We start from the raw sequence: 14,479 nt of genomic DNA on the forward strand, positions 1-14,479 counted from the left end.
GTTTGGTGTTGGGTTTTGTGGGTGATTGTCCTTAGTGTCTTGATGTCCTTGGTCTGTGTGTATGTGCACCAGTATTAGGCTGTTTCGGTTTTCGTTACGTTTATTGTTTTGTAGTGTTTGTATTTAGATTTGTGTTGCTTCAGTTGAATAAACATGGATCGCAATCTACACGCCGCATTTTGGTCCGACTCTCTTTCCCATACAGAAAACCGTTACACCTCGTGCTCCTAGACCATAGTGCTGCTTTTGATACCATCGATGACCACATTCTTTTGGAGAGGTTGGAATCCTAAATTGGTCTACACGGACAAGTTCTGGCCTGGTTTACATCTTATCTGTGGAAAGATATCAGTTTGTCTCTGTGGATGGTTTGTCCTCTGACAAATCAACTGTAAATGTTGGTGTTCCTCAAGGCTCCGTTCCTTAAGGCTCCGTTTTAGGACCACTATTGTTTTCACTATATATTTTACCTCTACCTTTTACCTTGGTGATGTCATTTGGAAACCATAATGTTAACTTTCACTGCTATGCGGACGGCACACAACTGAACATTTCAATGAAACATGGTGAAGCCCGAAAATTGCCCTTCCTGGAAACCTGTGTTTCAGACATAAGGAAGTGGATGGCCTCAAATATTCTACTTTTAAACTCAGACAAAACAGAGATGCTTGTTCTAGGTCCCAAGAAACAGAGATCTTCTGTTGAATCTGACAATTAATCTTGATGGTTGTACAGTCGTCTCAAATAAAACTGTGAAGAACCTCTGTGTGATTCTGGACCCTGATCTCTCACAAAAAATGTGATCATATTACTCCAGTGCTAGCCTTTCTACACTGGCTTCCTGTTAAGCCAAGGGCTGATTTCAAGGATTTACTGCTAACCTACAAAGCATTACATGGGCTTGCTCCTACCTATCTTTCCGATTGGGCCCTGCCTTACATACCTACATGTACGCTACGGTCACAAGACACAGGCCTCCTAACTGTCCCTAGAATTTCTTAGCAAACAGCTGGAGGCAGGGCTTTCTCCTATAGAGCTCAATTTTTATGGAATGGTCTGCCTATCCATGTGATAGACTCTGTCTCAACCTTTAAGTCTTTATTGAAGACTCATCTCTTCAGTAGGTCCTATGATTGAGTGTAGTCTGGCCCAGGAGTGTGAAGGTGAATGGAAAGGCACTGGAGCAACGAACCGCCCTTACTGTCTCTGCCTGGCCGGTTCCCCTCTCCCCATTGGGATTCTCTGCCTCAAACCCTATCACAGGGGCTGAGCCACTGGCTTACTGTTGCTCCTCCTTGCCGTCCCTAGGAGGGGTTCGTCACTTGAGTGGGTTGAGTCACTGACGTGATCTTCCTGTCCGGTTTGGCGCCCCCCTCGGGTTCGTGCCATGGGGAGATGTTTGCGGGCTTTACTCTGCCTTGTCTCAGGATAGTAAGTTGGTGGTTGTCGATATCCCTCTAGTGGTGTGGGGGTTGTGCTTTGGCAAAGTGGGTGGGTTTATATCCTGCCTGTTTGGCCCTGTCCGGGGGTATCGTCGGACGGGGCCACAATGACTCCCGACCCCTCCTGTCTCAGTCTCCAGTATTTATGCTGCAATAGTTTTTGTTGGAGGGCTACGGTTAGTCTGTTATATCTGGAGTATTCATCCTGTATTATCCGGTGTCCTGTGTGAATATAAGTGCTCTCTCGCTCTCTCCGGCCTGATGAGTCAATCACCACCTTCCGGAGACACCTGAAACCCCACCTCTTTAAGGAATACCTAGGATAGGATAAAGTAATCCTTCTCACCCCCTTAAAAGATTTAGATGCACTATTGTAAAGTGGCTGTTCCACTGGATGTCATAAGGTGAATGCACCAATTTGTAAGTCGCTCTGGATAAGAGCGTCTGCTAAATGACTTAAATGTAAATGTAAATGACTCCTTGCTGTTCCCAGTCCACCTGGTCGTGCTGCTGCTCCAGTTTCAACTGTTCTGCCTGTGGCTATGGAACCCTGACCTGTTCACCGGACGTGTTACCTGTCCCAGACCTGCTGTTTTCAACTCTCTAGAGACAGCAGGAGTGGTAGAGAAACTCTGAATGATCAGCTATGAAAAGCCAACTGACATTGTTGCACCCTCTACAACCACTGTGATTATTATTATTTGACCCTGCTGGTCATCTATGAACATTTGAACATCTTGGCCATGTTCTGTTATAATCTCCACCCAGCACAGCCAGAAGAGGACTGGCCACACCTCGTAGTCTGGTTCCTCTCTAGGTTCCTTCCTAGGTTCTGGCCTTTCCAGGGAGTTTTTCCTAGCCACCGTGCTTCTACACCTGCATTGCTTGCTGTTTTGGGTTTTAGGCCGGGTTTCTGTACACACTTTGTGACATCAGCTGATGTAAGAAGGGCTTTATAAATACATTTGATTGAATTTGATCTCAACCTTGTTCTGAACACCTCCAAAACAAAGGTCATGTGGTTCGGTAAGAAGAATTCCCCTCCTCCCACAGGGGTTATTACTACCTCTGAGGGTTTAGAGCTTGAAGTTAGTCACCTAATACAATTCCATGGGAGTATGTCTAGACAGTGCACTGTCCTTCGTCCTTCTCTCAGCACATATCAAAGCTGCAGGCTAAAGTTAAATCTAGACTTGGTTTCCTCTATTGTAATCACTCCTCTTTCACCACAGCTGTCAAACTAACCCTGATTCATATGACCATCCTACCCATTACAGATTATAGCGACATAAGGGTGCTCTCGAGCGGCTAGATGTTCTTTACCATTCAGCCATCAGATCTGCCAGCAATGCTCCTTATAGGACACATCACTGCACTCTATACTCCTCTGTAAACTGGTCATCTCTGTATACCCGTCGCAAGACCCACTGGTTGATGCTTATTTATAAAACCCTCTTAAGCCTCACTCCCCCCTATCTGAGATATCTACTGCAGCCCTCATCCTCCACATACACACCCGTTTTGCCAGTCACATTCTGTTAAAGGTCCCCAAACCACACACGTCCCTGGGTCGAGCTGCAACAAACACTCAAACTGGATAGTTTTATCTCAAGCTCTTCATAGACTCAGTCATGGACACTTACTGACAGTTGTGGCTGCTTTGCGTGATGTATTGCTGTCTCTACCTTCTTGCCCTTTGTGCTGTTGTCTGTGCCAAATAATGTTTGTACCATGTTTTATGCTGCTACCATATTGTTGCTACCATGCTGTGTAGTCATATGTCGCTGCCTTGCTATGTTGTTGTCTTAGGTCTCTCTTTATGTAGTGTTGTGTTCTCTCGTTGTGATGTGTGTCTTGTCCTATATTTATATTGTATTTATTTTAATCCCGTAACTGACTTGCCTAGTTAAATAAAGATCAAATTAAATTTTTAAAAAGTAGTGTCCCCATGTGTGACAGAACACTGAGCCAATCACAGTGCAACTAAAGAACAATATTACCAACCTCTATGCTCCATATTTTCCAGCTGGCTGCCCCACCACCACAGAAAGCACTGATCTAGGCTGAAACACCTGCATTTTGGAGCTGCTACTAAAGAAAGCAAAAAAGAGACCATGTTTGTATACAGCTTTATTAACTCAAGTATGTGTTGTTGTTTTTTTACATAGTTTGCAAACTGATATGTGACACATTTTAATGCCAAAATAACATGCAAAAAACAACAGGCTCTGCCTCGCCTGCCCTGAATGATGAGTCGCCATTGATGTCGTTACTCTTTCAGAGAGCGGAGAAAAATAAAAACAGCGCTCCAGATCCAGCTGGCATAGGTCTGATCCAGCTGGCATTGGTTTTTGTTCATTTCCAGAGCGTTTTTGGCTGTGACCGTGCCCTTCGCCACCTATGTGAAGCTAGCCACAATAACAATTAAGCGCAATAGCGGAATTGCGTGTTGTATTCAAAACAAAAGTCCCTAATTGAAATTGACGCAAATTATACAAATAGTGGAATCATATTTAGACTATAATACTAAACAATGCTGGAATGTTATATAAATTCCACAACTACAATAATTTGTATATTTGGACAAAAAAAATCAGTTGAAATCACACTGTGAATGTATTAGACTTCAGATTTGCATTGGGGCATACTTACAGTTTACTGTACAGCCTTACCTATGGATTATGGATCCATGCAATGGGGTATAAGTCTACTCAGTGACACCCACAGAACACAACTCTGAAGAGTTTACACACATATTAGCGTTGTAGCTGTTGCAGGACTTTGACTGGGAAATCACCTTCCCAGTCAGCCTGTTGTGCGTATTGAATATTCATATCGTACTCTATAGCCTTACCTACTGATTAGAGGTGGGTGGGAGGAGCTATAGGAGGATGGGCTCATTCTAATGGCTGGAATGAAATGCATGGAATGGAGTCAAACATGTGGATTCCAAATGTTTGTTTTTGATACGGTTCCATTAATTCCATTCCAGCCATTACAATGAGCCCGTCCTCCTATAGCTCCTCCCACCAGCCTCCTCTGGTATGAATTGTGGCTCAGTGAAATGGGGTAACAGTCTACTACTCAGTGTCACCCACAAAACACAATTGTGAATTGTTTACACAAATATTAGTGTGGTCCCACTGGCCACAAACTGCTTGAATCAACGTTGTTTAAACGTATTTTGTTAACTAGTGTGACTTGTAATCTACGTGGAAAATACTCTTGATTTAAAAAATGTTATCAAACTGTTGTTTTGATGGTGAAATTTAAACCACAGAATTAGGTTATTATGGTATCCAAATTTTAACATACTTTATACAAGGTTTGTCTATGTTAAATTTGTACCAAGGTCACATGTTCAACGTTATATCCACTATCAGAAAAAACAAGGGCTGGACAGCACCTCCTACTGGAGAAATTATCTATTTACACCTACTGTTGGTCTCCTATCCAGGGTTTTAACCAAGCCCAGCTTTGATATTTGTCACTGAGTATTACCAATGTGCTATCGTGAGAATGATTTGTTGAGAGATCTCCACTTAAAAAGTAAGTAGACCCCTGCGTCACTCGGGAGACCCTAAGGCACTGCACCGCAGTGCTAGCTGTGCCACTAGAGATGCTGGTTCGAGTCCAGGCTCTGTCGCAGCAGGCCGTGAACGGGAGACCCTTGGGGTGGCGCACAATTGTTGCAGCGAAGGGACAAGACTGTAAATACCAATTGGATACCACAAAATTGGGGAGAAAAAAGGGTAAAAAAATAAGAAAATATTACAAATGAGAAAAAAGTAAATAGAGTAACTGTTGCTATTATCACTATATTGATTAAATTCAACCCAGTATTCACCTGAAAATAGACAATACATATAGAACTAGGGATTCAAGCTCTGGTTGATTTTAATAATGATATTTCGTGATATTGAATTGTTTGGTTGTCAACACAACCAAATATCAACATTTTGAAGGAGATGTATCTTCTGCTTGGATAGTTAATTATACTGAACAAAAATATAAACACAACATGTAAAGTGTTGGTCACATGTTTCATGAGCTGAAATAAAAGATCCCAGAAATGTCCCATATGCACAAAAAGCTTATTTCTCTCAAATGTTCTGCACACATTTGTTAACATCTCTGTTAGTGAGCATTATCTCCTTTGCCAAGATAGTCCATCCATCAAACAGGTGTGCCATATCAAGAAGCTGATTAAACATCATGATCATTACAGAGGTGCACCTTGTGCTGGGGACAATAAAAGGACACTCTAAAATGTGCAGTTTTGTCACACAACACAATGCCACAGAAGTTTTCAAGAAGTGTGCAATTGGCATGCTGACTGCAGGAATGTCCACCGGAGCTGTTGACAGAGAATTGAATAATCGTTTCTCTACCATAAGCAGTTGTTTTAGAGAATTTGGTAGAACGTCGAACTGGCCTCACAACTGCAGACCACGTGTAACCACGCCAGCCCAGGACGTCCACATCCAGACGGGATCATCTGAGGCCAGCCACCCGGACAGCAGATGAAACTGAGGAGTATTTCTGTCTGTAATATAGTCTGTTGTCAACCAAACAGAATTCAATATTACTTTTGTAAATAGCCTAAAGTTATCTTACAAACTAATGTAACATTCAACCTTAAAATAAGTAACACATCCATAGCCACATTTTCTTATGTAATCACCTGCATCATGTCTTTTTAATGTAATCTAACCTGCAATCCAGGTCATTTGGTTAAGATATTAGAAAAAGCACAGTGATAACACATTCATCTGTTGTATAAATAAACTAAATATCTGACATTGTATTTGTATTGTATTCCCATTTGAACTTTTAGATGCTTAAAGGCATAGTGATAACACATCGGAAATTCAAGTGGGTGAATATAGGTTGTAATGTCATTGATTAATGTCTCAACCAAATATTACCCAATTATTCATGTGAAAATTACATGGGGTGCCCAGTAGGGTAGCTCTTATAGTGGAACTTTAACTGTGGGTAATCACCTCACTATCCAGTCTACTCTGTATATTGACATTGCAATATTAATCTTCAATACACATAGTAAATTGACTGCTAAGCTAATGTGGCTCATTTCATAGTGGTTTCAGAGTTCTGAAATAAGAGTTAGATGCTAATATTTGTCTAAACTCTACATAGTTGTGTTCTGTGGGTGTCACTATATAGGCAGATACTCAATTTCATAGATCCACAATCCATAGGTAAGGCCGTACAGTAAAATATAAGTATGCTCCCAATGCAATTCTGAAGACTTATACATTCACAATGTGAGTAAAAAAAAAATTACTACTTAAAAAAAAATAAAGAAAGAAATATATTACTTTTTGTTGAATTTCTATAATATTCCAACCTTGTTCAGCATTATTTAGTCAAAATATGGCGTGATTGCACTATTTGTATTCGCTTCAATTCAATGAAGGACCTTTTAATTTGAAGGCGAACCGCAAACGCCACTATTGTGACTAATCCTTATTGTGGCTTGCTTCACATAGGTCCCTTCGCCCCTATGTACATTTTATACGGACTTTGTTGCGCCATTGAAATTATTCGTGTTAGTCACAGTGTGCCGTGCTTTTGAAGTTTACACAATTGTACCGAATTTATGTCTCTATATAATGTTGTTAGTTTGTGTTTCAGAATAGCTCGCTTCACATACTGCAGTGTCACCTGGAGCGCGCCTCAAGGACGTCGTCTACAAAGTTTCTTTGCGTTGGAAGTTGAGTGGCTATAGCTAGCTAGGACTCTGTTTTCGTACTTATTGGCTAGCAATGGGTTGTCATTCGTAAGTAACATCAGATATGTTTTAACTCAATCATGAGTTATAATAACTAGTCATTATTGACAAAAATTAACAAAGTCCACGCTTTGAAAGGTAGTAGCTTGCTATCTAACGTTAGCTAGCTAACGTCGCTACCATTGGTTATAGCTAGCGAAATTAGCTAACGTTGCATGTACGAGTTTGGCGTAACTTGATAAAGAGAGGCAATGTTACCAGTAATCGAAAACACTTTAAAAGTGTTTTTCTATTTGCAAGTTAGCTTGTTTACTGGATACGTTATTTCTACATTGGCTTGAGGCTGTTAGATGCTGATTATGATTTTATACATTCTAATCAATTCCATACAACTATGTTTCAGGGCGGAATATTCTAATCATTCAATTAACAGATAATTCTCAAATAAGAGGCTAGCAGCCGTGTTTTTGACAGCTTTTTAGAGTATAACGGTAGTCTTGTCTGTCTTTAGAGGGGCGTTTACCGCAGTTTGCTAATGTGCAGCACCAGCTAACGTTTTAATCTGTAACTACTGTAACGTTAACTGTAACTCGCCAGCTAGCTTGGATATTATGTAATGTCAATGAGTTTTCTACTGTACTGCATCATAGAATGCTGGTTATGTCAATTCTGCTGTCCATTTAGAATTTATAGCTAACGAATTCATGTTCGTTTTTGTTTACTGTCTGAGTTAAGTAGATTGCTAGCAAAAATAGCTAACTTGACTGCATCCTGTTGGCTTCTTTTAACATTTGACAGCACCATACATAAACTGTAGCTAGCTACGTCACGTGAGCAAGGGAATAACAGCGCACGAGCTAGCAAGCTACATCAATACTTTTCCAACGGGGAATGCAGCAAATCATTCAGCGCTGCACGAGGAATATTTCCCGTGAAGACGGATTAGAAGCCATAGAGCTCAGAAATTCAGCGTTGCACGAGGAATATTTCCCGTGAAGACGGATTAGAAGCCATAGAGCTCAGAATTCCAGCAAAGTCGAACTGAATGGATATGATCTAGTTTGGAAAACTCCCTTGTCTGATAAAGGTAACATGTCGTCGAATGTGTGATTTGATTGCATCTTGTTGTATTTGGCAGCTATCTTGCATGATCTGGCTAGTTACAGCCATAAATCCCGTAACGTTACCTCATAACGTTAGGAGATATTTTATTGTGCAATGATTGAGCTGTAAGGTAGTGTGACCCCTGTGCTCTCTTATTTAGTTAGACGCCCTTGTCAGTGTAAAAAAGTATGCGTCTCAGTAGAGCATTTTTATCGCCTGAGCCCATTGGTGATTTTATTAGCCACACAAAGCTTACAAGCTTCATGTACATACTTTAGTTTATATGATGTAATAATCACTTTCTCCTGTTTAACTTGATGCAATTCCCAGTCGCAGCCAATAGGTTGCACCACTGCGACCCTTCACATTTAGCTAGCGAGAACAGGGGTCCTCAACCTTCTCTTTGCCAGGGACCTCCTCGCAGACAACCAGCCCCCCCCACCCACACACATAATTGTTCACATCTTGTCTTATCGTCAGGTGAATGATAATGGAAAGGAGGAGTAATCAATATTTTAAAATTAATAGATTTGGTAGATGGATTTCCCACATAATTGGAGCAAGTGTAAACTCTTACCTTTCTAGCAAATAGGCTGTTAATTCCAAACACATTTTTTGCTAAGAGCAGCTGTTTAGTTGGTGAGTCATGTGTTGTTGAAATTAATTTTCATGTCAAGAAAGATTCTCAGTCAGTGGCACTTGCTGCTCTGGTAGCTTATTATTGTGTGCGTTTTCAAAGCCTATGTTAGGTACTCCGGTGAGTGTAATTGGCTCAGTATTAGGAGTTGAGAAATAAAGTTGTCATCATTAGCAGGGTTGGGTAGGTTACTTTCTAAATGTATTTTTGGATTACCCTAACTCAAAAACGTAATCTGATTACATTCAGTAACTTGTAGATTACTTTCCCCTTAAGAGGCATTAGAAGACAACAATGTGTGTTGCAGGATAAATCAATGTTGAAGTTTACATAGCTGGCCATATGGATGTTACGTTTTACTTAATGGGTTGGTTATGTAGGCTTCTAACCCATTGCGTTGTACTACATATAATAATATGATTAAATGAGACTTTGGTTTTTAATGTAAAGATATTTCAGAATTCCAGTCATTCCAATAAATTAAGTGCCCTTTGATCTTCAAGAATAGGACTTGGAAATATGGAAGTATAGGTTAGCCAAATTGTTTTACCTGAGTGTAACCAATGTGAAATGGCTAGCTAGTTAGCGGTGTTGCGCGCTAGTGGCGTTTCAATCGGTGACGTCACTTGCTCTGAGACCTTGAAGTAGTGGTTCCCGTTGCTCTGCAAGGGCCGCAGCTTTTGTGGAGCGATGCTTCGAGGGTGACTGTTGATGTGTGCAGAGCGTCCCTGGTTCGCGCCAAGGTCGGGACGAGGGGACAAACGTGAAGTCTATACTGTTACATGAGTATGACCCCAAAACTAAGGACTTATTAGCCAGTCGTACTTTGTTGTTTATTTGTTGTCATGGAGGACTGATTGGGCTCATTAATTTGAGTTGAAAAATAAATGCGCTCATGGAATGGCATGCTTTGAGCACTATTGAAAAGTGAATTTGCTATAGGCCTATTGTTTACCTTTTTGTTGGTGGCACTTTGATATCTTGATAATATGCAACTGTTTTTAAAGGGTAAATCCACAGGTGAAACAATAACCAAACGGTTGCCCCGCCTCTTTTGGTAAAAAGCTGAGGAATGGGCCTGGAGAAATGTAACCACTCCCAGATTAATAGACAGAGCTATGGCTGCAAGGACTGACCCTCCATTATTTACAAATAGTTGTTTTAACCATGTTATGTGGCTATACAGTGTTTGTTTACATTTACAATGTTTACAAACATTGGTGTAAAACAAGCTTATATTTTGAGTTTTCATGGCGGCGTGTGACAGTTGAACTAAGCTCATGAGGCATACGTTATATTCTTCACGAATCAAAGGATATATATTTACTCACTCACACACTCTCTCTCTACCTGTCAAAAGTTTTAGAACACCTACTCATTCAAGGGTTTTTCTTTATTTTGACTTTTTTCTACATTGTAGAATAATAGTGAAGACATCAAAATTATGAAATAACACATGGAATCATGTAGTAACTAAAAAAGTTTTTTTTTTTAGTGTAACAGGTGTGCCTTGTTAATTTGTGGAATTTATTTCTTAATTTGTTTGAGTCAATTGGTTGTGACAAGGTAGGGGGGGGGTAAATGGAAGATATCCCTATTTGGTAAAAGACCAAGTCCATATTATGGAAAGAACAGCTCAAATAAGCAAAGAGAAATGACAGTCCATCATTACTTTAAGACATGAAGGTCTGTCAATGTGGAACATTTCAATAACTTTGAAAGTTTCTTCAAGTGCAGTCGCTAAAACCGTCAAGTGCTATGATGAAACTGGCTCTAAATGATGACCGCCACAGGAAAGGAAGATCCAGGGTTACCTCTTTAGCAGAGGATAAGTTCATTAGTTACCAGCCTCATAAATTGCAGCCCAAATAAATGCTTCACAGAGTACAGTAACAGACACATCTCAACATCAACTGTTCAGTGGAGACTGTGTGAATCAGGCCTTCATGGTCGAATTGCTGCAAAGAAACCACTACTAAAGGACACCAATAAGAAGACTTGCTTGGGCCAAGAAACATGAGAAATGGACATTAGACCTGTGGAAATTTTTCCTTTAGTCTTGAGTCCAAAGTTGAGATTTTAGGTTCCAACCCCTGTGTCTTTGTGAGACGTGGTGCTGGTGATCTCTGCATGTGTATTTCCCATTGTAGAGCATGGAGGTGTTATGGCGTGGGGGTGCTTTTCTGGTGACACTGTCAGTGATTTATTTAGAATTCAAGGTACACTTAACCAGCATGGCTACCATAGCTTTCTGCAGGGATAAGCCATCCCATCTGGTTTGGGCTTAGTCCCACTATCATTTTTTCCCCCCAACAGGACAGTGGCCCAACACACCTCCAGGCTGTGTAAGGGCTATTTTACCAAGGAGAGTGATGGGGTGCTGCATCGGATGACCTGGACTCCACAATTCTCGACCTCAACCAAATTGAGATGTTTTTTTGGATGAGTTGGACTGCAGAGTGAATGAAAAGCAGCCAGCAAGTGCTCTGCATATGTGGGTACTCTTTCAAGATTTTTGGAAAAGCATTCCTTGTGAAGCTGGTTGAGAGAATGCCAAGAGTGTGCAAAGCTGTCATCAAGGCAAAGGGTGGCTATTTTAAGAATCTCAAAACTAAAATATATTGTTGTTTAACACATTATTTGGTTACTACATTATTCCTTATGTTATTTAGTTGTAGTTGTGATGTAAAAAATAAAAACGTGTGTGTGTGTGTGTGTATATATATCCATAAATAGACAAAGGGTCAATCAAAAGTGTGCAAGTTTGAACATGGGTCCATTAGGCTTGTGGATTCTTTATTTTATCATTGTGAATTAGATTGAGTAATTAAAGTTTTTTTCGTAGTCTTTGCTCCGCGCTATGCAGCTGTTGCAAGACATTTTTTTTCTCCCACTGGCTGTCCACTGGTTTCAAAAACAATGGTTGCTAGGCAACTTAAACTTCTTGAATTCAACCATTATTGGGTCCAAATACACATTTAGAATTGTGACCAGCCATCCACAACAACCACAATCCGTAATGCGCAAATAGCTAAATGAGAGCGGCAGTGTGATTCACATCAATGTGCTTTGTAGATATCAATAATAACTGATAGCCGTATCGCCGTAGATTACACCATTGCAGTCGTCCTTACCTCCAAGCATTTATTCAAGTTGGATAATTTTTGGATGCCGACAGCAGTTGCACCATTGGAAGACTTAGCTTGGACTGTAGCCTAAAAAAAGCCTATTCCTGCTCTTTTCCCACAATCCATCAAACACATTTGGTGTGCCATCATCATGATCTCTGACTTCTGGTCAGACTCATTTAGGTGGAACAAACTTAAACTTGCTCCTTTTTTTCAATGCTGATTTGAATTTGAATTTAATTGAAACAACAGAAGGGACAAAGATTTTGTTTAAACTGGAGATTTAAACGATGATGGCGACTCCTCCTGGTTTATCGACCTTGCCATCGTACTGAACTAGTTCCCGACTGCGCTTCACAGAATGACAGTTTTTAAATGTGCCAATTAATATTTACATTTTGATTGGTCTGGTATGTTCATTTTCTTCAACTCGTGTTGAGAGTTTGAGTTTCTAACCATTTCAACGTGTGGACCATGGTCTCACATCTTTTGGTCTGATATGTATTAATTCTTAGCGAGTCCTTTTAAGTACTCTGGTCAGAAAGGGTGGTTCCATCACGCTGACGAGCTCTCTGACCTCATCTGGGGCGTGGCTACTTAATGTGCTAAGTATACGATTAGAAGTTCTCTTATGACTCCTAAAATCAAATTCCTATCTTAACAAAAATAGTTTTACCCATTTTCATATATCAGACAACGTATTGGATGGAAACTTGACAGCATGAGGGGGTTTCCGTCCTAAGTTACAGTATTTGGTTCATACAGTTTTTAATGACCTCGCCAAATGAAAAGTAATATGACATTGGTCAGCAGGGACCTAAATAATATTCTTAACATTCCTATATTAGCAGCATTGTTCCAATATTAACTTTTGGATGGTAGTTTTGGCAGCAGGTCTTCTGTAGACAAGGACATTCCTTTACCAATACTGAAGAGCAAGGGGAGATTCCCCTTCTGCCTATGTTATGACAGAGTGTTAATGGTGTCAGAACATTATCAAAATGTTTTTTGTTGGCAGAAATGCTTTCTTGAACATGAACTTTCATGTGCCTTAAACTTGTATGCCATCTTTAAATACAAATAAAATTGTTCAGTTACGAGCCTTGTTGGTTAAGCCACATAAAAAGACAGCAACCTTCCCACTAGCCATGATTGGCTGAGATAATGTGTGGGCTGGACATACAGAGAGAGGAGTTCGGATTGGTCTGCCCTATTGAAGCCTTTTTGCGTTGGCCAGTCTGTTGGCTATCATGTCGAACGTGGCTTTAAAAAAATAAAATAAAATGTGGCTGCATAAGTGTTGCTCTCCACTTTCTGGAGGATCGAGTTTTGAAATCAGTGGAATTAGAGTATGATAGCTAAAGAGCTGGGACAACACCTGCTTCAGAATTATGTCTTCAAACTAAGGGCATTTGTGTCATGGACCCGTGACAGGGAGATGTGTCCAACATGTATGATTATGTATACAGGTAAGATGGTGTAGCTATCTACATTTTCAGATATTACACGTTTCTAATTTTGACAGTGGTTTTATTTCAAGCTAAAGTGTATATTAGCTAGCGTTAGCTGGCTGGCCCGTTAGCTAACGTGATGTGTGTGTGTGTGTGTGCTCTCACATGTTGTTTACCTAGCGATGTTCATTGTTTACCTAGGTAGCTAGCTACATGTCTTAAGCTAAAGTGTACAACACCAGTTGAATATGTCCGGTGTCAGTAAACGTTGGCTAAAAAGCATAATGAAATTGTTGCCTGCAGAGTTGGTTAGGCTGTTTTCAAGTTATCCAGAGGTAAACCAATCAACGACCAGAGCGTCAAGTGTGTGTGCTCTGAAAGCAAGGAGATAGATGGGTGGGGCTAAAGCTTAAGAGGGTGTGAACGATGCTGAATGAGTGTACACGACGAGCTTTCTCAACACAAATGTAATTTATCAACTTTCAAAGCAGAATTACTTTCCCATTGTTCCTCAAATACAGTGTATGATATACCATGTTGTAGCTCTGAGTCTCTACTTTTATCCAATGTAAAAAATACATATTTAAATAAAATTATGTTGTTACTCCAGGTGGTGAGTCACAAATCGTTATAGACTTATTCTAAAACTGATCATTTATCTCATCAATCTACACACAATACCCCATAGTGACATAAAACAGACCTTATTTACATAAGTATTCAGACCTTTTGCTAGGAGACTTGAAATTGAGCTCTGGTGCATCCTGTTTCCGTTGATCATCCTAAATGTTTCTACAACTTGATTGGAGTCCACCTGTGGTAAATTAAATTGATTGGACAGGATTTGGATGATTAAAAAAAAAAAAAGTTTTTAATCAAATGTGTTTTTGGGGGGCAGAAATGCCTTCTGGCAATGTGTGAACTTTCATGTGCCTTAATAACAAACTTGTATGCCAGCTGTT

General features: G+C 40.3%; 1 protein-coding gene across 4 annotated transcripts in view; it reads left to right on the top strand.

Moving 5' to 3' along the window:
• The first annotated feature begins 6,941 nt into the window (after positions 1-6,941).
• LOC118390864 (glucocorticoid receptor) overlaps positions 6,942-14,479 on the top strand; it is a 90,558-nt gene continuing 83,020 nt past the window's right edge. For 2 of the 4 annotated variants that reach the window (XM_035781570.2, XM_035781568.2), the window contains exon 1: positions 6,942-8,284. The gene's annotated coding sequence lies outside the window, so the exon portion shown is untranslated. The remainder of the gene's footprint in view (positions 8,285-14,479) is intronic. The other 2 variants (XM_035781569.2, XM_035781571.2) reach the window with 2 other exon arrangements.

This window comes from Oncorhynchus keta, chromosome 12, assembly GCF_023373465.1.
Source record: "Oncorhynchus keta strain PuntledgeMale-10-30-2019 chromosome 12, Oket_V2, whole genome shotgun sequence".
In the NCBI taxonomy this organism is placed as follows: domain Eukaryota; kingdom Metazoa; phylum Chordata; class Actinopteri; order Salmoniformes; family Salmonidae; genus Oncorhynchus; species Oncorhynchus keta.